Here is a 22,139-nt window from a genome sequence, read left to right as displayed (position 1 = left end):
TTGTTGTTAAGTTATAAAAGCAAACCGTTAATTAAGTTAGGTTAATGGGGTGTTTGGGATTCATTATTTTCATCAACTTATAACTTATAAACTTTTTAAAAAGTAATAAGGTGTTTGGAATTGCTTATGTTGTGAGATGAAAAGTTCCATAAGTTACACTTTTATAACTTATTAACTTAATAAAAAATTATAAAAAAAATAAAATAAGAATCCCAAACACACCCTAGCAATGATATCATATTTGCATTAGTGGAAAATGCCTTGTTTGTTTGAAAAAGAAATAGGTGGGTTACAACTAGTTTTTCCTTAAATCCCAACCCTACAAAACCTCTAAGATTCAATCCTGACCGTAAACATTCACTTAATTTATGGCAGTTCATGGCGGTTCCACAATACACTCCTTTTCAAACATTTTCTGGTAATAGTTGCATACCAGGTGTTTGATCAAATGCTTCAATGAAAAAAAGTTATGTATCACATTTTTGAAAGGTATTTGTGCAGTGAGTTTATTCTAAGAATTAATGGTTAATATTGATGATACTAGCCATTGCATTGCTAAGTTGCATAAATTATTGAATTTGATGACTCTTAAATCTCGGCAGGTACTTTTTACTTTAATGTCTTTGGGTAATCTTATTGATTGTTCTCTTAGATTAGGGCAGGTACTTCTAAACGTCAACAGTTAGTGAATTTTTATTTTAAGTTAATTTAGAACCTAAAATTTCATGTTGAAATACAAGTAACTATGTTTCTATCAATTCATTAAAACACTAAAGTTTATAGAACATGCAAGAGGCTTTATTTCCGTGAAGGTCTTATATACAAATCGTAAGTTACTTCCATTATGTTTAAAGTTAACTAGCATGAACACGAGGCTTTTTTTGTTTTGGCAGGGGAAACGAGCTTCAAAGCCAGGGTTTGTACAATGAGGCATTGGAGAAGTATTTAAAGGTTTGCATTCTGAACTTTTAAAAATTATATTTTTTATGTACATATGTAATTTCATCTGTAAGCTTACAGCACTAACTGTTTCATCTACTTATTTATTTCTGTTAAGCAGGCAAAAATTAATCTAAGAGATGTACCTGCATCTAAAGGGGGAACTCTTCTTTTGGCCTACTCTCTTAATTTGGTGGCATGCTACTTAAATACAACCCAGTTTGATGAGTGTATAAAAGAGGTATTGAGGTATGTGCAAAGGTTATTTGTTTTAAGCTTTATGTTATTCATTTTATTTTATCATGGCATTTGCTGGTATGTGCAAAGTCAGATTCAAAATTGACCTAGATCAAATGGTTAGTTGACAAATTTGATTGTTTATCGTGATTAACTCAGACTTGAGGGCTGAGTTTTACAAGGAATCCCGGTCATGGGCGAAGTCGAACATCCAACTAGGTTGAGAAGGGTAACACAAGGTGAGCCGGCTGGTCAAGTCTCCAAACTCTTTTTTCCTGGTATTACTTTTTTTTTTTTGCATTTATCACATGTGTTTAATATTTTTGATATTAAATGTTATACTTCTAAAAATGGGTACCTAGTTGGTACCGAAATGAACCAGTACCGGTTCCGTGTACCCAGTCCCGATTGCTCATCCCTATATTATTCTATAGTATCAGCTTAGCTCGTATTCATTCTCATTTAATCTTCTGTATGGTTTAGTTCTAGATAATTTATAATTTAAACAAAAAGAATATTAATTAGAAGTCTGTAAGAGAATAATATATTAAAAATTATTTGTATAGTTATTGTCATTTTTACAACCAAATCTATTTAAAAAATTTTTGTAATACCTTTAGCCACTCTATTTGCGTACTAAAAGTTTTTTGATTCACCTTGGCTATATTTGCAGGCTTGCTAACATTGCGATTAATGGGACATGTATTGTTGGTTTAGTTGGAGCTTGTATTCATTATAGAGGGACCAGACATGTAAGGGCTATCAAACTCTTGACCTGGACCTTGTGGTACGGGTCGGTTACATGTGCGAGTGATACTATTTTTCAGCAAGTCAAAGGCTTGAATGCAATGAAGAAGAGTATGCTAAAAAACATCTTATACACCACATTTCTTTTGAGTTGATTATTAATATACATAAATTGCTAAACTGCTATTTTATTTTCTTTAATACAACTTTGGAGGGAGCGTGCCATTGCAAGTAGAGGTTGGTCAGCTTAATGCTAGCAGTCGCACACAAGTATGTTGTCTATAGTGTATATATGTGTAGAAATGTTGCTTATTACTGAGGCATAATAATTTAAATTTGGTAGAATGGGCCTTTGAGATGTTGGCCTGGTGGTTTAAGCCTCTCACGATTGATTGGAGATGCGATGTTGGGGAGTTCGTTGTTCCTGTTGCTTATGTTAAACAAGTGAAGGTTAATTCATGATATGTAAGTATTAATGTTTAATTATTGTTTGTTTTATGTTTTATTGTATGTATCTATTTGACCTTAATTTTATGTATATTTACTTTTGCTTGTGTTAACTAAACAAACGTGTGTAGCCAACCACCGCAAACAATGGTGGTATTTTTGAACAATTGTTAGGGATTATGCATGCTTGTATCATCAAATCCTTAATTCGAATATGTTGTACAACAGTTAAAACTTCTGGGGGCTCGTGTTTTGCAAAACTCTTTCCAGAGGACTCGTGGTTGCAGATGTTGAGGTATTTTGACTCATTAATTGTATAAACTTTTATCACGTTTTAATTAAGTAATTATTACAATTCACTTATTATGATTCCAAGGGTCGGATTTTGCAATTGCTTGCATACGGGTCGGATTTTGTTGCAATTTGCATATGTTTTTCAAATTACAGTACTTGAAAACACTTGAAACTTTATTATTTGTTGAAAGCAAAACAGAAATATTCTTGTATAGTTGGGTGTCAAATTTGTGTTGCATTATGTTACCAAAAAAGCATATGCAAATAGAAATGCAAATGAAGAACTAATATGCACAATTTTTCAACACACTTCCTAGCATAACTATCAATAGCAAACCAAAGCAGCAGTCCACAAGTTTTGTATTGTTCATGGTAGTTTATTTCAACTGTAGTTGGTTGGCTCATATGAGAAATACGCTGACAAAATAGCTACCTAATGACTAATGTTTACATTTTTTTTTTCTGATTCTATTTCCACAAACAGAGGATATTAGCAGCAGCAGAAGTATCTTACCAAGGCAAGCATGCGTTGACGAGAGTAACATATTATTCTGCCTGTGCTCGGCTTGTGGGTTGTTTTTCTTTTCCTAACCCTTCTTTAGGCCTGACAAAAATGTTAGGTTGGGTCACGGACCAGCTCGGGTAAGCTTTAAACTCATCCAATTTGGTTCAGGTCAAAACAGTTATGGTCAAAATAGGTTCAGGTGAATAGGGGTTATGACAAAAAATAGGTTGGGATCAAAATGGGTTCTGACCAATATAGGTTGCCAAGTTTTTTTAACAGTGACCAAAGTAGGTTCGGGCCAAAACAGGCCGATTAAAAAAGAGATAAATTACAAGACTAAAATGAGTGAGGGTTACAACGAGTTTTGACGAAAATGGGTATGGGTCATAAGTGTAAAAACATTTTGGTTTTGATTAAATACAACGGTATATTGGGTATTTCAGATTTGTGGGAAACAAGCTAGATATAAGACCATGTGTAGTGGGAGAGGTATGGGTGGCGTTTTGACCCATAAATCTCCCTTACACCGCCCCACTCAAAGTTACGGGTTTCAAAGTTATGTACATAACTCTCACCTACATGGCTTTTTAGGTTGTTTGTGAGAGAGAGAGGAAGAGTGAGTAGGGGGAATAATAATGATTGCACGAGAGTTATGGGCTTTATACCACTACTTGGGTCGTCACGTGTCACAAAACCTAAGTGTGGAAAGTTTTGATTACGCATGGTCTAAGGATGGGGTATTATACAACGCTGGGAAAATTCAGAAAACTTAAGGTCAACATGGGGATTTTAGATATAGTTTGCGGAGGCGTATTGTGTGTGCCAGCGACATACAAGTTATTTGCAAAAACCTGAAGAAAATCAGACAATTGCTGTGCAAAATTGGCATATTTAACTTTTCAGTCAAAGTCAGCACGGAGCAGGCCAGATATGTGTAAATAGAAATGGAAACAGTGGAAGTCAATGAGAAAGAAAGAACACTGTGAAACACAAATTGGTATAGTTGAATTAATTGATGGTCAATGTCTCGTGTGATTTGTAAAGCAAATGGTGATGGGCTGAGATCTGCCATGGTTTTCTTCATGTGTAGTTTTCCATTCCAAATTTTTAATAACTTAGATAGTGTAAATTGCAAGTTTTAACTTATGCATTTAATGATTGTTAGCAATAAATTACTCGGTTTAGAATGCAAAGGTATATGATATTAACTTATGTATTTAATGATAGATAGTAATAAAGTAAATCAATTGTGAAACAAACATTATGGCAACATGTAAAAGTTATATGATATTAGTTCCAATATGATGTTTTGGTTGTCAATAGCAGTTAATTACATGGTGTAAAAATTGGTCTCTTGCTCTATTTGATATGAAGCCTCGTAAAAACTGGACTTTTAAGAATAGTTGATTTGTTGTAGTGTTAACTTTTTTCTTTTTTCAAACTTGACTAAAAATATTAAGGTGGTTTAAACAAGTATTATTTTGTTTAGAATTTTTTTAAAAAAGGTATAGATGTCTTTATGATATCAAGCTACCCTACTAGATACCAATTAACATGTCAAATTACAACCATACCACGGAGCGTTGTTTCTCAAAATTAGCCGACATGAAACTTGATTAAATTGTCAGTCGTGACGGCGTTGGTATTCTTGACGCGCCACACCGATCGCTTCATCCACGGATTACGTAGTAAGCAAGAAACAAGCCCAAAAATTACCAGTTAACACGTTAAAATAAAACCTGTATAATTATCCTTACTGAATTAATGTAGTCGTTACATTCCCTTGCAGATGTTCCCGTTCACCGGACGGGTAAAGTACTAGTTAATTGTGGTTTCATTATTGGTTGCTAATAAAAAAGGAAAAGAAAAATAATAATTTTGTACAGTATCGAAAGTGACAACACCATAAATAATTGGACCGTTCTTTTATTTTTTCTACTACAATACAATTAAAGTGAACTGATGCCTCAATGTTTCTTTTCAATATATAACGCTACCCTGCCACGGAGCGTATTATTTTGTTTAGAATTTAAAGAAAAAAATACAGATGTCTTTATGATATCAAGCTACCTTACCAGATACCAATTAACACGTCAAAATACAACCATACCACGGAGCGTTGTTTCTCAAAATTATCTGTCATGAACCTTGATTAAATTGTCGGTCGTGGCGGCGTTGGTACTCTTGACGCGCCACACCAATCGCTTCATCCACGGATTAAAAAGTAAGCAAGAAACAAGCCCAAAAACTGTCAGTTAACACGTCAAAATAAAACCATGTATAATTTATTCTTACTGAATTAATGTAGTCGTTACATTCCTGTGCATATGTTCCCGTTCACCGGCCCGGTAAAATACTAGTTAATTATGGTTTCATCATTGGTTACTAATAAAAGGGAAAAGAAAAATAATAATTTTGTGCAGTATCGAAGTGACAACACCATAAATAATTGGACTGTTCTGTTTTTTTCCACTGCAATATAATTAAGTGAACTGATGTCTCAATGTTTCTTTTCAATATATAAGGTTATATAATAACCATGAATCCACAAGCCTAACCTTTTTACTTTGTAAGGTTCTTTTCTTCATGATGAGGTTTATCACGATCTATCGAGCAAACCTTCAATGGTGTCTTGTTGAACGCCACACGTTAACATTGAAGACAACTAATGCGATATGTTATTGAGTTTCAGGTGAGTATTGTATTTGTAGCTTATTTATTTTTGTGTGTATGTCAAATAGGTGGTTTTGGTTTGAAACCGCGAAACCATCTAAATCGATTAACAGTTTGGTTCATGATTGATTTATTTGTTAAACATACATAACCATTTAACTTATGAGTTAACTTTTTCATACTCTAATTGTTTTTGATTTTAAATTTGCACCAAAAAAGAGTTACATGAAATCCTCCAAACTTGATTTGGGTTTGGTTTTGTGGTCGGTTTCCTTTTACTTTTGGTTGGTCGATTTCAAAATGTCCACACTATAGTGAGAGGTTTGGTTTCAGGTTTATACAAAAAATCATCCATCTAAACCCGAGCTGGGCTGTGACAATGGTGTTTGTGTGTGTGTGTGTATATTAGTTAAATGGATGGAGATTAGGGTTGTGTACAAAACCGAACCGAAAAAACGAATCGAAAAAACCAAACAGAATTAGAAACCAACAGTTAGTTTTCAACTTTAGCAAAAACCGAAATACTGGTTTTGGTTTGATTTTGTATTTTGTTAAGAACCGAATAAACCGAACTGAACCGTAATAACAATAACATCTTAATTGTTACCATTAAAACAAAATCTACCAATGACTATATGTTTAGTTTTAAAATATGGTTAATAACATATATATTTGGTTTCTACATGACTACATATGATTTTATTATACAAAAAACCAAGATTATACAACATTGGTCCCTATCGTTAATAATCCAGACAAAGGTCAATGTTAATAAAAATTAGTTTTAATAACATATTCTTATCTATATGTTTTTTTAGATCCGAAGGTAGTTATGCAATTTGGGCAATGAACTTTACAGTGTCGTCTTTGTTAAAGATGTGATGGATGTTTTTCCCAATATAGCCATTCTTAGCCTTTGATTGATCATTGAAGCATACAAAACCAATCGACTTTCTCACTTTTTTCATTTTTTTTGTGATGGGTTAGCCCTTCATCACTTTGCAAATATTTAGTGGTGGATTGGATTTGCTTTCTATTCTATGCTTAATTTCTATGTTATTTTGGTAAGAAACTTTTTGAACTCCTATGTTTTGAACCTTTTATTAAGGGCAGCTGCAACTTATAAACCATGAGTTTGTCCTTTATCACTTTGCAAATATTTAGTGGTGGATTGGATTTGCTTTCTATTTTATGCTTAATTTTTATGTTATTCTGGTAAAAAAACTTTTGAACTCCTATGTTTTTGAACTCTTTGTTAAGGGCAACTGCAACTTATAAACCGTATGTTTTGAATTCCTAAGTTTTTAGTGTTTGTTAAATATTGCATCTTCAGTCTTGCGTTTGTTGTTTAAATTCCTAGACGAACCCATGTGTGATGTTCATCAAATTCTTGAGCATGAAGGACATCACTAATTTCATAAGAGGATCTACTTAAATTACTTCTTTTTTCCTTCGATCTAAAGGTTGTTATTGGTTACATATATACAACTATTTTGAAAAATTATAATTAGCTTATTAATTAGAGTGGTCACTCTTTCATATATAAATGTTCAAATCATAAAATCAAATTGAATTATTTAATTTGAAACTATTTTGTAAGGATGGTTGCGATCTCGGTTAGTTTTGATAGAATTTCATGGTTGAACGGCTGACACTCTGGTTAGTTTTTGCATTCACTAATAGAACATGCCAAAATGTAGCGCACTTGGCGGTGTTTAACACTGAATAGTACCATTATATATTTAAAAGTTAAGCACGCGGTAGGAGGTTTAAAATTACACCGAACATTCTATGACTTGTATAAAAAGGTTTAATGAAAAAAAAAGTGAAACAAAAAAACTTAAACGCGCATGAAGATTGGGGGTTTTTCAGAGAGAGAGAGAATAGAGGGTGATTGCGGCTGAGTAATATTATTATTTGGGCAAATAAATTATGAGGAAGGATTATATATAGTTTTTGGTAAAAGAGGCGGAGGAGTTTATTTACTTCGCCGGTGGTAAGTAAAACAAGTAAGTAAGTTTACTCCGGTTACGTTACTGCTGATGGGTCCCACATATTATCAACAATAAGTCTTTTAGTTTTAAGTATATTTTCATTTTCATTTCACATAAGAATAATAATAAATAAATTACAAATTTTATCTTACTTCCTAAAGTATTTATTTTGCTCCTTTGAAGGATATGCTATTGCGTTATCCAGACAATGTTGTAAAAGTATGATTACAAGATCGAGTACTCTTCGAGTACTCGCTACAAGATATGTCGCCGAGGCGAGTTTCTGCATATCCGCCTAGATACTAATAATTGGTCAAATGTAGTCAACATCAGCCAGAATCACATCTTAAAGGTGAACTTGGACCGATTTTGACTCAAAAAATTAAACATAATTCGTATTTCAATAATATTAAAGAACAAATATCATTTTTTTTAATTAATGATTAGTAATTTTTAGAATATTTTATTATTGAAAAATAGATTTCTTTTATTTATATTGATATTCACTAATGTTGTTATAAATATTAGTAAACTTATGATATTTGACATATATCTAATGTCCAAAAACTAATTTTCTTTATATTTATCATGTCCGAGTACTCCCCGAGTACACCCAACTCCCTAGTCGGCCGCCTAGGATCCGTGTAACAACTTTTACAACCTTGATCCAGACCACAACCAAACTCACGCGTTGCCTACTCGCAACACAATTGTCACAAGGTGTTTCATTGTCATATTTTATTCTTTTTAAAAAAGAGAGAATAATAACAAAAAGGAGTGGGAGACTATATGATCATTCTTCACACAATAAGTTCTTTATCACCTCCAAATGTTTACAATTTTGTGTCTAGGCTAGAACTTAATTTAGCTATGGAATAAAATATTTTTTTTTATTTATATTTGTAAACCAAAAGTTCTTTTGCTTAGAAGTATACAAAAATAGGACAATACTTTGTCTTTCCAAATAATAAGGGTTCAATTCTCGTAATTATCAGATAAAAAAATTATAAATATTTAAGAGTATAGTTATATTTTCCATACTAAAAAAATATTATATAGGTAATACTATCATAGTTCATTCTTTTGCTTAGAGCATCCAAATTTGACTTGGCGTTCCCGGTAAAACCCAGTTTGCTCACCCCGCCCGAAGACACGACAGGTTTTTAATGATCTGAAAAAATTCGGTCGAAATCAGGATCCGAACCCGGGACACCCGGGTTATCCATCATGTTCCTGGCCATTGGGGCAAGCCCCGCCGATTAAAAGGTCCAGTTTTACATTTGTTCCAATATTAGTATTAGTATTGCAAAAATTTTTCCAAATGTATATATTTTACATCTTTTTTGAAAGGTCCAGTTTATAAGAGAAAAAACGGGACAACTTACAAGTTGCAGAAATCACGAATATACACCACAACAATTGTGGCCTATCCATGCAACGATTTTTGAACCTTTCCCGACGACTTTTAGTCGGTATTACATTAAAACTTTAGTCCCGACGAATTATTGTTGGAAAAAATGTTATCGATATAGCTTCGTCCCGATAAAAAAATTAAAGTCTTTCCAATGACATGTCATCGGGATATATATTACAAAAACAGTTTTAAGAAAACGATTTAATGTTTAATAAAAAGATAAATATTTAAAAAAAATAAAATAAAATCGTATCCCGATAACATGGTATATAGTTAAAAGAATAAAATATTTTTTTATTCTATACCAACAAAATATGATCGGTATAGTTAAAGGAACAAAATAATGATAAAATCTATGAGAAGCACATGTGATTTGTGGTGGTGGTCGGCACAAGAGATCGGGGTGGAAAATATGAGAACGATGATTATTTCGGAGAATATAATTTGGTGGTGCATGTTTCTTGGCCAATTCAGATTTTGAGCTGAAAATAGTCATTCTAGATCTAAGTTGAGAAGATTACGAGCTAAAGTTCATCATGTCCCTGGTGTACTTAGGTTTCCTCATGTGTTTTCCAATTATTTTAATGGCTTTGCTCATCAATTGATGATGCTCAGTTTGCTCATTCTAAAAATTTTTAATTTCTCAAGAGCTTGAAAAAGATGGTGAATTTTAGAGAAAGTGAGAGATGGAGAGAAATTTTATAAAACTGGCCTTATGTTCCTTGCACATAATCATATTTAATGAGAAAAAATATAACAAGGTTGGGTCTAAGTGAAATAACGTGATATGGTTTTTGAACATAAAATATGCTTTCTGACATTTTTAAAGGTAAATGTTAACACTTAAATTTTGTGTAAATATAAATAACGAAAAGTGTAATTTAATCTTATGTTAATGATATCCATAATCACTTCTAAATTTCATTTATGTGTACGGAAGTTTGAATCTCTTCAATTCATAAATTATCAATTTTAAAAGGACTATTGGTTTTTATTGGTCCCAAGTATTTCATTTTTGCTGGCGCTGGTCCCAACTATCACTTTAACTGCCAACGTCCCAACTTTCACGCATGTGTCTGCCACCAGTCCACGACTAACCGAGTACTAACTCCGTTATGTTTTAGATGACGTGTCCATCCTACGTGTTAAAAAACCTTGACATGGCTGCCTGCGTGTATATTAATAACAAAAAACCCTTCTCCTCCTTCACAAATCTGCAAATTAAAGTCAAAATCAAAACCAATGGGGTTAGGGTTACTAAAGTTTAGTGAAAACACATCCGACAGTTCCCGGCAATCGACAGGCGGTCATGGTAACAAAACCTCGGTATGTCCACACCGGCAACCGAACACGCTTGCAACACCGTCATACCTTTCGGGATCTTAACCGGATAGCCGTCCACAAAGACCTCGATGACGTCATCCGGGTTGGGGAAATGAACCCTGGCTCCCGCAATCGGTGTCCGCTTCGGGAGATCCGGTTCGGCTGCGGATTCGGGTTTGTGGAGGTCCGGTGTTGAGGTGATGGTACGGAGGAGTCTAGGGTTTGTGGGTATGAGTTTGGATCGGAGAGCTTTGGAAGCTAGTAACCCTAACCCCATTGGTTTTGATTTTGACTTTAATTTGCAGATTTGTGAAGGAGGAGAAGGGTTTTTTGTTATTAATATACACGCAGGCAGCCACGTCAAGGTTTTTTAACACGTAGGATGGACACGTCATCTAAAACATAACGGAGTTAGTATTCGGTTAGTCGTGGACTGGTGGCAGACACATGTGTGAAAGTTGGGACCGTTGGCAGTTAAAGTGATAGTTGGGACCAGCGCCGGCAAAAATGAAATACTTGGGACCAATAAAACCCAATAGTCCTTTTTAAAAACCAAATTTGAATCTATGTTGAGTTTTAAGAACCGCAAAAAAACGCATCAATACCATAGAATATTGTTGTAATCTTTTAGTTCATAATCACTATGAATTTGTTGCCCATGTTTTTCATATTGTGCCTGACACGCAAACAATGAGTACACCCAAATTAAAATTGAAGACATAGTGGTCCCTAAAACAACCAAGTATATTGTTTAGGGTCAATAGTGCGCCCAATGCGATAGGGGCATAGTAACTAACAACCTAACGTAGCTCACTGGCATTCAAATGGATTGTTTTTTTTAGCGTATGGCTCAACTGAGAAGGTCACTCTAACCCAAAAAATAATATAACATAGCTTAAGTTGAAATTAAGAGCCTTCATGCCAACTTAGAAAATGAACAATTCTTTATTAATATAAAATTCTTATGCATAAAAGAAAACCAACACATAACCACATTCCCAAAAATCCATAAAAAAATATTGCAAAATTAATGAGCAAGTATATATGAAGCTAAACACCATGTAAATATGGTTGAAGAATATATGGGAATACAGGTCGTGTAAATGTCTCCTCTAGTTCCATGAGGTGGGTTCGCCTGTCAACTTTATTTTTTGTCATTAAAAATTAGAATGTAATTAGTATGATGATTGCATAATTTATAAGCTATACTAGTTATTACAATATACATATATATATATATAGTGAGAAGTGTGATAGGTGAAGGTGTAACTCCATTAGTCCTTAATTTCACTCCATTTCTTATGTGTAGGTGCGTCGTATAGGTGCATATGTATGTGTGTAGGTACGTATGTTTGTATATGTGTAAGTATGTTCGTATGTGTGTAGGTACATAGGTTTGAATGTGACACGGTACATTTATATGTTTGTAGGTAGGTTTGAATGTGTAATTAAGACATAAATACAACCAACCTACATATATGTATATAACATCATATGAAAGAGAGTGAAATTAAGGATTAACTGAGTTATACCTTCACTTCTTGCACTTCTCACTGTAATATCACTTCTCGCAAGATCCATCATATATATATATATATATAAAATGTGACAAGAAAAATATTGAAATGTCACCTTAATGGCTAAAGCAAAAACAAGAGCAAAAACGACACCAACTGAGATTACACTAGCAGGAGCCCTCATTCCGGTAATCAGCGAGAGGATGATTCCAGCATCAAAACCACCCGCCACCCTACAATAATACATATAGTAAGAGATCACAATATACAAGTTTGTTTTATATATAAGGGCAATTTATCTTACTTGGTCTGTGTATATGATTTCTTACCTCTCAGTCTTTCAATGACATAGCTTATGAATTCCATAGAAGCAACAGCAACAGCATAATAGCAACCGAACATCAAGGGGCTATTTCCCAACGTAGAGTAAAACAAAGGATAGTAGTCTCCGGTTAACTTCAAACCCTATAAAAATGCTTACAATTTATAATTATAAATAGATTTTAACTTGCTAATGAGTTCCCTGATAGTTTGATATACAAGAACACATACCGATTGCATGTCAGAATTATCAAAGGGCGTTGTAACATCATGAAATTTTTTAACAAGGAAACCCCATATGAAACTTTCCAAGAAGCAGTATCCTGAATAACTGGCAGACCCCACAAGTAAACATTGTTTATCAGACCAATTGTGGACTCCTTTTCTAATACGCAGATTCAGTCGTTCCTTTGACTGGCCGGCGAGGCAGAGTACAGGAGATCGATTTTCGGTGTTAAAAGGTAGTACCGATCGAGACGGTAACCGGTTAACATGAGGAAAAAGATGTGACACAGCGTGAGGTTGACGGGAGTGGACCAGCTTGTAAGCAGTCGCCTAGAAAGCCATAGAGAAACAGGAGGTTAGATATATATAGTTTGCAAGATTTCATTACAAAACCTACATATAGTTTTTATGTATATGGAGCGATGAATATATTAGTAGTAACAGAAGATTCATTCTAAAAATATATAAATCGAAGCTAATTTAAAAATAATAGTGGTATTTTTGCAAAATATATAAATCGAAGCTAATTTAAAAATAATAGTGGTATTTTTGCTAATGATACCTACAATCGTGAATCACCTTCTCAATTTCTTTTATATGCATGGAAAATTGGAAACTTGAATTTCTATTTCAATATATGAATCTGGATTCGATCTTTAAATACATATCATTATATGTGTATTAGACTATTAGTGTACTAGTTTTTAGCCCCCTATTATGGGGGTTATTTTATATTATTTGTTTCTAATGTTTATTTATATTTTGAATTTTTATTTTTTTTATTGTATGAAAGTTTATAATATACTTATGGTTTAATAATAAATTGTTTCACAAATAAATGAAATGCTATAACCCGGTTTAAAAGTTATATGAGTTTGATGAGACCCAAGACCCGTTTATTTTTTTTACTATAACATTGGTTTTTTAATTGTAAATAATATATATATATTTCAAATAAATCAGATTAATTTTTAGTATATCCCTACTTTATAGGATTTTTATATCAAATATTTTGTGAGATTGGTTTTTAATTTAATGAGATGCTATAACCCGTTTAAGAAATATCTGGGTTTGATGAGACACATACACATGAATTCGGGTCAAATGAATGAGAAACATCCATTTAAAAATCAAGCAAACCTGGTGACTCCAAAAAAATGGGGCGACCACATCGCGACACGTAGGATTTTTATGATTTCGTTTATATATATTATAGATTATAGATACATAATATGTTAATATTTATTTTTATAAAAATGTATAAACATAATATAAATAGGGTGTAAAAGGAAAATAAATAATTAATGATTTATGACATATATTATGGTCCATTAATATTATAGTTTTGGAGGGAGAGGAGATATGGGGTTTAATCACAAAGCGACACGTGTTACATTTATTTTCTTTTATTAGAAGAGTATGATAGGATATGTGTATTAAGTGAAGACTGCACGAGAGAGACGTGTAGTCCGAATTGTTAGAAATTTTGGAAAATAATTAATATTTATTAGTGTTTGTTATTAATAAATTAAATTAGTAACGTGTTCAAAAGAGTAAATGTGAATTTGATATTGCGTACTTGAGAACTTAGGGGTTTTGGCAACCAAAGAGTGTGGTGAGAGTTGGCGGAAACATATAGCTAGGACCGAGATCTCGGATCTTGTGGTGAGAGTTAGGGTGGCCGAAGGTTAGAGAGGAGGGGGAGGGGGAGAGAGAGAGAGTTTGAGTTAGAAAGATGATTTGCAAAAAAGTTAAGTTGGTGTATGTGATACACACACTTTATATATGTGTGTGTATTCTCATACATCCTTTCATTGATAAATGCCCAATGGGCTCCAATTACATAAGGGCTCGGGCCAAATACATCAAAGGTAAACAAACTAGAAACATAAACGAAAGTACAAACAAATACGAAAGACTACAGCTAAAACGGGCCTTGCAATCTCCCTCTAGTCTTTGGTATTTGCTTTATTTTTATTCTCACCACTCGCATTCGGACTCATACTCGAAACACCGTTTGGATCTTCGTTAAATGGTTGCTTTTCAACAAGTAATTTGACAAACTTGTTGAACTTTCCGACGATAACGTCCGTGTTGTCACGACGGACGTCTTCAACAGTACAAAGAGGCGACTTGACAAGCTTTTCCAAGTCGCGGAGTCCAAAGCCAGCAAGTACGTGCTCATCAAAGAACTTCAGCTCATGATTGCGAGTGCAGTGAATGATGACATGTCGAACTCTCATGCGATGAAGTCGTGGAGAAAGTTGTCCTCGAAGGGCGACCCATGGCAGATCGGCTCGCCATGATTATCAGGCATCCTGTATAATCTTTCCTTCGACGACTTGTTGGAGAAGGGATTAATTCTTTGACTCGAATGACCTACCCGGATTGACTGCAAACGTCGGTTAGTCAGCTTTCCATTCTCTCCATAAGAACTTGTTTTTGAACCATGATTCGAGAGTGTCTTTGCTATCACGAGCTACTGTCTTTCGAAAGTAGTTCATGTCAAGTTCCAATAGCGAGTGCATATCTTCATAAGTAAGATATGTAAGATCCCCATTCGCACGTCGGATAACCCAAATTTGGCTATCCTTGTAGAATTTTGCATAAAGAATGGGATCTGAATCATGGTACGGCTTCGACCTCCATCGCAAGCTTCCCATCCTAATATTAACGTGTAAAAAACTATGGTCGTTAAAACTTCGTGGGGGTAGTTGGTTTTGAATAAGGGGTGAATATGTTACTATTATTTAAATTAACAAAATATTAGTAAAGTAGATGGACCAAGGTTATATTTAATTTTTGTAAATGAATATTATGGTGGACATGGGTGAACTAAAGAGTAAAGACCATTTTACTCATAAATTCTCAAAATTATATGGGTTGTACTAAAAGCAACGAATCTTAATTGTGCATTTCAAATTTTAAAAGATTCTTGCTATTATCTTTATGTTAGTATAGGTATATTAACATAAAACGTCTTAAACATTACACAAAACAAAAAACATACACACACCATAAATCCATATAACTATGGTAAGTAGTATATTGTATACATAATATGCATTTGCTAAGTGCTACACATTTTGTTTGGCTATGAAAAGTAAAAAAGCGAAGATTTGATTTATTGTGAATTGGCCCACTAATGTTAGCATAAATCGTATTAAACTTAAGGAAGAGGAACAAAAGAGACACGAAAATATGAGATAAGAAACAAACAATCACGTTCAACTGTTCAAGTTTTGGTTTGATAGCATCATGCATAATCTGACTTAATCAGTAACTAACAAGCTAAATAAACATACCATTGTTTAGCATACTTAAAAAGATTCTTGCTATTATCTTTATGTTAGTATAGGTATATTAACATAAAACGTCTTAAACATTACACAAAACAAAAAACATACACACACCATAAATCCATATAACTATGGTAAGTAGTATATTGTATACATAATATGCATTTGCTAAGTGCTACACATTTTGTTTGGCTATGAAAAGTAAAAAAGCGAAGATTTGATTTATTGTGAATTGGCCCACTAATGTTAGCATAAATCGTATTAAACTTAAGGAAGAGGAACAAAAGAGACACGAAAATATGAGATAAGAAACAAACAATCACGTTCAACTGTTCAAGTTTTGGTTTGATAGCATCATGCATAATCTGACTTAATCAGTAACTAACAAGCTAAATAAACATACCATTGTTTAGCATACTTAAGTGACATATAATCAATTGACACTTGAATCAAACAAGAATTTCTCAACAATTTCAAATCGAATATTAAAGGTGTATGATATATTAATATGGTCATTACTAGTTATCAACTATCTATCTGATGCTATTTGTTCTCGACCAAATAACATAAACGATGCAACCTCATAATCAAATTAGTTTGTCTTTCCAACACATAATTATATTAACCACATAAATGCGCTTGAAGAGGTAGGTCCCAGCAGAGCCCAGTTGGACCCGCAAGACTCACCTTGAAGAGAGACGTCTGCGCAGAAACCAACTGGATCCGCAGGACCCACCATGCTCAGAGACGTGACGTCCTTACGCGCAGTACGCAAGCTGTTCCCGCAGGAAATGCCTCCCAATGGTGAAGTACTCTGCCTGTTCCCGCAGCTGCGGATACAAGCCATCAGGGAAGGCCACCCGCGCAGCAAGGCTACACGCACAAGGCACTTAGCTCTCAATAATTCAGTTGTCACCTGAAGGAATGAGCAAAGCCGGGAACAATCCCGCACAAAGGCGGGAGGGGGGATACTCCCGCCCAAATAAGCCAGTCCGTACGATACGGGAAGATCTTTTGTACTGTACCTGACGAGGTATGGGCAAAAGATCTGACCAAAGATACGACAGCTCATTGACAACAGTATGGCGAGCAGCATGCTCTTGTACTGTATGTCACTATTAGCCGCTGCCTACTCACCAACTCCTGTCATACCACGTGCATAGCCGGCAGTTGGTGGAAAAGGAATAGTACACAGCAGGCCTGGTCACTGTCGGCCGCTGCCTACCCACCAACTACCAGCATGGCACGTGCGTAGGCCACAGTTGGTAGAACAGGAATACTATTCAGCCGGCTACACCTTCTTGGAAACCTACCTTCGGCTATAAATACCCCAAATGGTATGATCATCTCATCTTATCATCTTATCATCATATACTATCTCGTATTACATATTATACCTGATATCTGCTCTAGCAATCTCTTAATATACATTTATATTCAAGAGCAATCTAGTCTGATTCTCACGCCGGAGGGTGGTCACAAGGAGGAACCCCCCCCCCCTTCTCAGTGACGAGCTCACGGTGTCTGTTTTGCAGGTTATCAGAAGAACCATCTTTGCCGGGTCTAACCCCTCGTGGGAAACATCTATTTAACCCCCAGGTTATCCGTAATCTGCCCGGGTTCGATTAGTGTTTCTTCAGCGCTTAAGTTATCAACTAGTTCAAATAATAAAAGCGCGCACACACACGTATATATACATCTAGTGGATGTTCAAAAGTCGATCGGATTAAAATGCAATAGCAACACAAATCTACGGTGGGTGTGCCAGAAGGCGAATAAGTAATCAAACATAATAATAAAGAAATAAGTGTTGCCAGTATCAAATTCTTCATTTACACTTATTAATTATATTTCGAGATAGTGATTGGCGATGGTCTGGATAAACATCTTTAATACATTTTTAATTAGTCACCGATAAAAAAAAAAAAACTCTAACACTTTTTTAACAGCATTTGGAACCATTTCCAATACTTTGGTGAACTTTCCTGAAACGGAATGTCAATCATCCATATTGATTTTGACGTTTCAAACTTGAGTCATCCAATAACATCTTCAAGGATGAAACCCACCACAGGTGGAAACTGGGAAAACCTCGATCTTAAGTCAAATTTCGAACTTAAAGCCAAAAGATCCTAAGTCTCGTCCATCACCCTAATGCCATCGCAAGGCGTAATAAAAGAAAATTAGATGACTCCCAAATTTCGAACAAAAATTGTTGATTTTGTTGTTCCTGCGGCTTCAACACGCGCTGACACTGGGTATGAAGCCCCCTCTAAAATCGTGCCCAAAAACTGTTAGTACGATGACTCCCAAATGCGTTTAATTCAACTCCTTTCTTTTTGGCCCAACTCTCCTTTTGTGGGTTGCAATCAATTTTGATTCAATTTTTTAAATTTTCTTTTCTTTTTTTTGTTTAGTCATGGGGCATCGACACTCGATATAGTCTATAATACAAAAAAAACTATATTTCAAACACGACACTGTATTAAAAAGAAGAAAAAAAATATATGTACCAAAACATCGCGAAATAGAAATAGCACAACCTAATATTCATTTTTATTAGATGCTAACATATGTAGGTTGTTAGAGAAAAACCACCCAATCCAAAAAAATGTATACATTAACACTGTTTTCAACAAAATTTATACGGAACATACTGGGAAAACAAACATAGTCGCTTATTTAGTTTTTTTGTAAAGGTAAGACACATGGTTATTAAAGAAAAACTTCATTACTAAAGGTAAAATAGGTTGAAATTGCATACTATATACGGGATAGGTGTAAAAAATGAACTATAATAAAATATTATTATGATTATTAAATCATGAAAAATAGAGTTTTTTGAGTATAGCTTAATTAGCTAATTTGATCCATCTGTAAGTTCATTTATTTTTTAATTGTTGCGCCATGCTCATATCTAATTCATAATCCGTTTAAGAAGCTTGAGGTTGAGTTTATACTTTATATACCCATTTTATTTAGTTGCAATTATATCAGCTAATGAACTTTTGTAGATACATGAATATATTTATATTTCAACCGTACAACAAAGAATATAGAGTTATTATTATTATTATTATTATTATTATTATTACACTATTCGGTATGTTCATAAAAATTGTAAAATGATTTGGTCTTTGGGACAAGTGGCAGAAAAAAACCGTCTTCTCTTATGTAACTTTCTTTTTAATTACACCGTTAAAAATGGATAGGGGTGAGAAAAAATGGTTTGGAACCGCTGGAACCGGAACCAAGCTGGTGCCTCAAAACCGTTAACCTGTGTTATATTACGGTTCTCGGTTCTCAGAATTTGCATTAAACGGTTCGCGGTTCGGTTCTGGGTAAAACCGGCGGTTCTAGACTTGAAACCGAAGAACCGGAATATTAAAAATGTTTTAACTAAATTTACCAATACCCATTTTTATATATAGAGTAACTTATTAGGTCGCTTCCATTCAATCATTATTTAATTCAAATATTCTTTTTTTACGTTCAAGACCTGACAACCATAATCATTTTTTATTTAAGCTATAAAGATAATTTAATATAATATGATATGATCTTCCTATAATTTATCGTTGCTAATGATTTATTTAACTTCAACAATTAGGTTTTAATCAAAATATAACAGATGTTAATGTTGTAATCTAAATTAATTTTACCGTGAAAGAAGACATACAAATATATAAACTGGTTTTGTAATTTGCAAAGTTTGCACAACATATTTGATAAATATACAATGGAAACGATTATGGCCAGAACCGATTAGTGAGAACCGACTTTACCGGTTCTAGAACCGAACCTGTTTACTATAATAGGTTTCGGTTTCGGTTCTAATATTTAGTCATTTTCGGTTCCGACTCGGGTTCGGGTGTCACGATTCTGAACCTTCGCACAGTACTAAAATGGATATATTAATATTAGTAGTCATTATTTTCGTATGACGTTCTGCATGAAACCATAATCAAACTTTTTAAAGTATTTTCTATAAAATATGAAAAACATATAACTAATAATGGTACACCGTTCAATATAGATTTTATAAACATATAGGTAAATATAATTTATTATCTATACTATATATAATTAGGGGTGACAATTGTGACCCATGGATTGAATTAGTTGTATTAAAGTGTATATGACCGGTCAGAATGAGTCAAACTAAAAAAAGAAAATTATTGAAACGGGTCAAAACGGGTTGACATTTCTCGGGTTTTTTTATGGAACGAGAAAAACAGGGAAAACGTTTTAATATTTTTACTTTTTAAGTTTTTGATTTATATTTCGAGTTATAATCTTTTAATTATTTTTTTTAAATTTTTTAGCGAGGGGTTTTGAAATGGGTTGAGTTGATATTTCAAAATTGATTTTGTGATATTTATTAAAAAAAACTCATAACATCATCATTCATTATAAACTAAGAACTAATAAGATTACTCTAACTTATGAAGTGAAAGCTATGGCATAACTGTTTCGTAGCAGTTCGATTCAACATTTGTACCCACAAACATCATCAAAGTTAAACTCTTTGAACTTTTAAAAATTAGTTTGTGTGATGATCAAGAGTTGTGCAAGGAGTCGTGTTGTATATACAACAACTAGATGCAATGCACAAAACCGAATACGTTGGAAGAAGAGATCGATATATACACCAAGATAAAGAAGATTTACGACTTGTAATCAAAGGCTTCTTATTAATTAATCGATAACTTAAAAATGAAATTGAGTTTTTCTATAGAACTCCATGGTAAACTTAATTAAAATCTTTGATTTTCTAAGAGTTATTCATATGAATTTAAAACTGAACCAAATTACTGCCCGGTCTGCATTACTAGTTTTATTATCATATATACAATTTTGGAAATAGAAGTTATATCATTTATATAAATGTTATATAAGGACAATAGATCATATATATATATATATATATATATATATATATATATATATATATATTATTAATACATATTGCTTTGAAAAACACATCATAACTTATCAAGAAGTAACCTCAAGTATTTTTGAATGTATTACCGTATTATTCTACGATCCAATTGCTAATATTGAAGGGCATACATTGTTATATAAGATAAAACCACAACACACTCGTTTCTCCGGCTACATCATGATGTGAAAGTGGTCGGTATCTGATTACGACACTGAAAGTAAACCAAAAAACAACTTCGACAACGGCCAAATACACTAAACCATAAAAAACATGCATGTTGCAACGGCAAACTGATCACGGGAATTTGACAATATCAACACGTACTAAATATTAGACATAAACAACATAAAGAAATTTAAACAAAAGAACAAAAAAATAACATAAAAAAATTCAAACAAAAAATAACCAAAAGAAAAATGATATTCTAATATTAATAAATATTGGGTTAAAAGATGACTGTAGGTAGGTTTATAGCCTGCATGTTGTCATATTTTGTTTTGTATTATTCTCTTTCCTCTTCCTCTTCCACTCTTTTTACCTTCTATTTTAGACCAAACAATCTGGTAAACAAGCGTTTTTTTCCCCCTTGACCTGCAAATTACACAGATCATGCGCATCAACATTTAACACTTCTTGTCCTCATATAAAATACATATTCACAATACATATAGAGATGGTTAATCTGGAAAAAGAAGTTATAAGTATGTTAGATCATTAATTAGGAGAATCACTAAGAAAAATAGTAATACCATGTTATATATAATAATATAATGTAAAGCGAAAAAGCATAAAAAAAGTTTGAAAATTAAAACTGTAATTTTCTTCATGTTATTATTCAAGATGTAAATACTTGAAGTTGTATTTGAAATAGTCTTTAATGGTCTCTATAAATAGGGATGTCTGTGGGCATATGTGAGTTGGAGGGGCATAATGACCCAATCAAATGTTGGCGGCTGCTGAAAATAGTTGTACACTTGTAATGACCTCTTGTTTATTTTGCACTTTTTTTATAATTATGTAAATATTAGGGCCCGGTAATACAAAATAGCTAATGTTTTACATATGGTTTTAGTTTGTAATTATAATTGCTATTGATTTTAATATTATTCCAGTCAATGACCTTTGTTAGAAAAATCAAATCAAATCTTTTGTTTGCATCAAAGTTTATATAATTAGTGAAAAGAATATTATATCTCTATGGTATGTAAGTTTTATATTACTAACAAATGATATGACTAGTTGATATATATAAGAGATGT

Source organism: Bidens hawaiensis, unplaced genomic scaffold, assembly GCF_021521415.1.
Source record: "Bidens hawaiensis isolate Kalapana, Puna unplaced genomic scaffold, B.hawaiensis_p1.1 tig00016848_1, whole genome shotgun sequence".
In the NCBI taxonomy this organism is placed as follows: Eukaryota; Viridiplantae; Streptophyta; class Magnoliopsida; order Asterales; family Asteraceae; genus Bidens; species Bidens hawaiensis.
The sequence above is the reverse complement of the archived record's forward strand: the minus strand, read 5'-3'. Positions refer to the sequence as shown.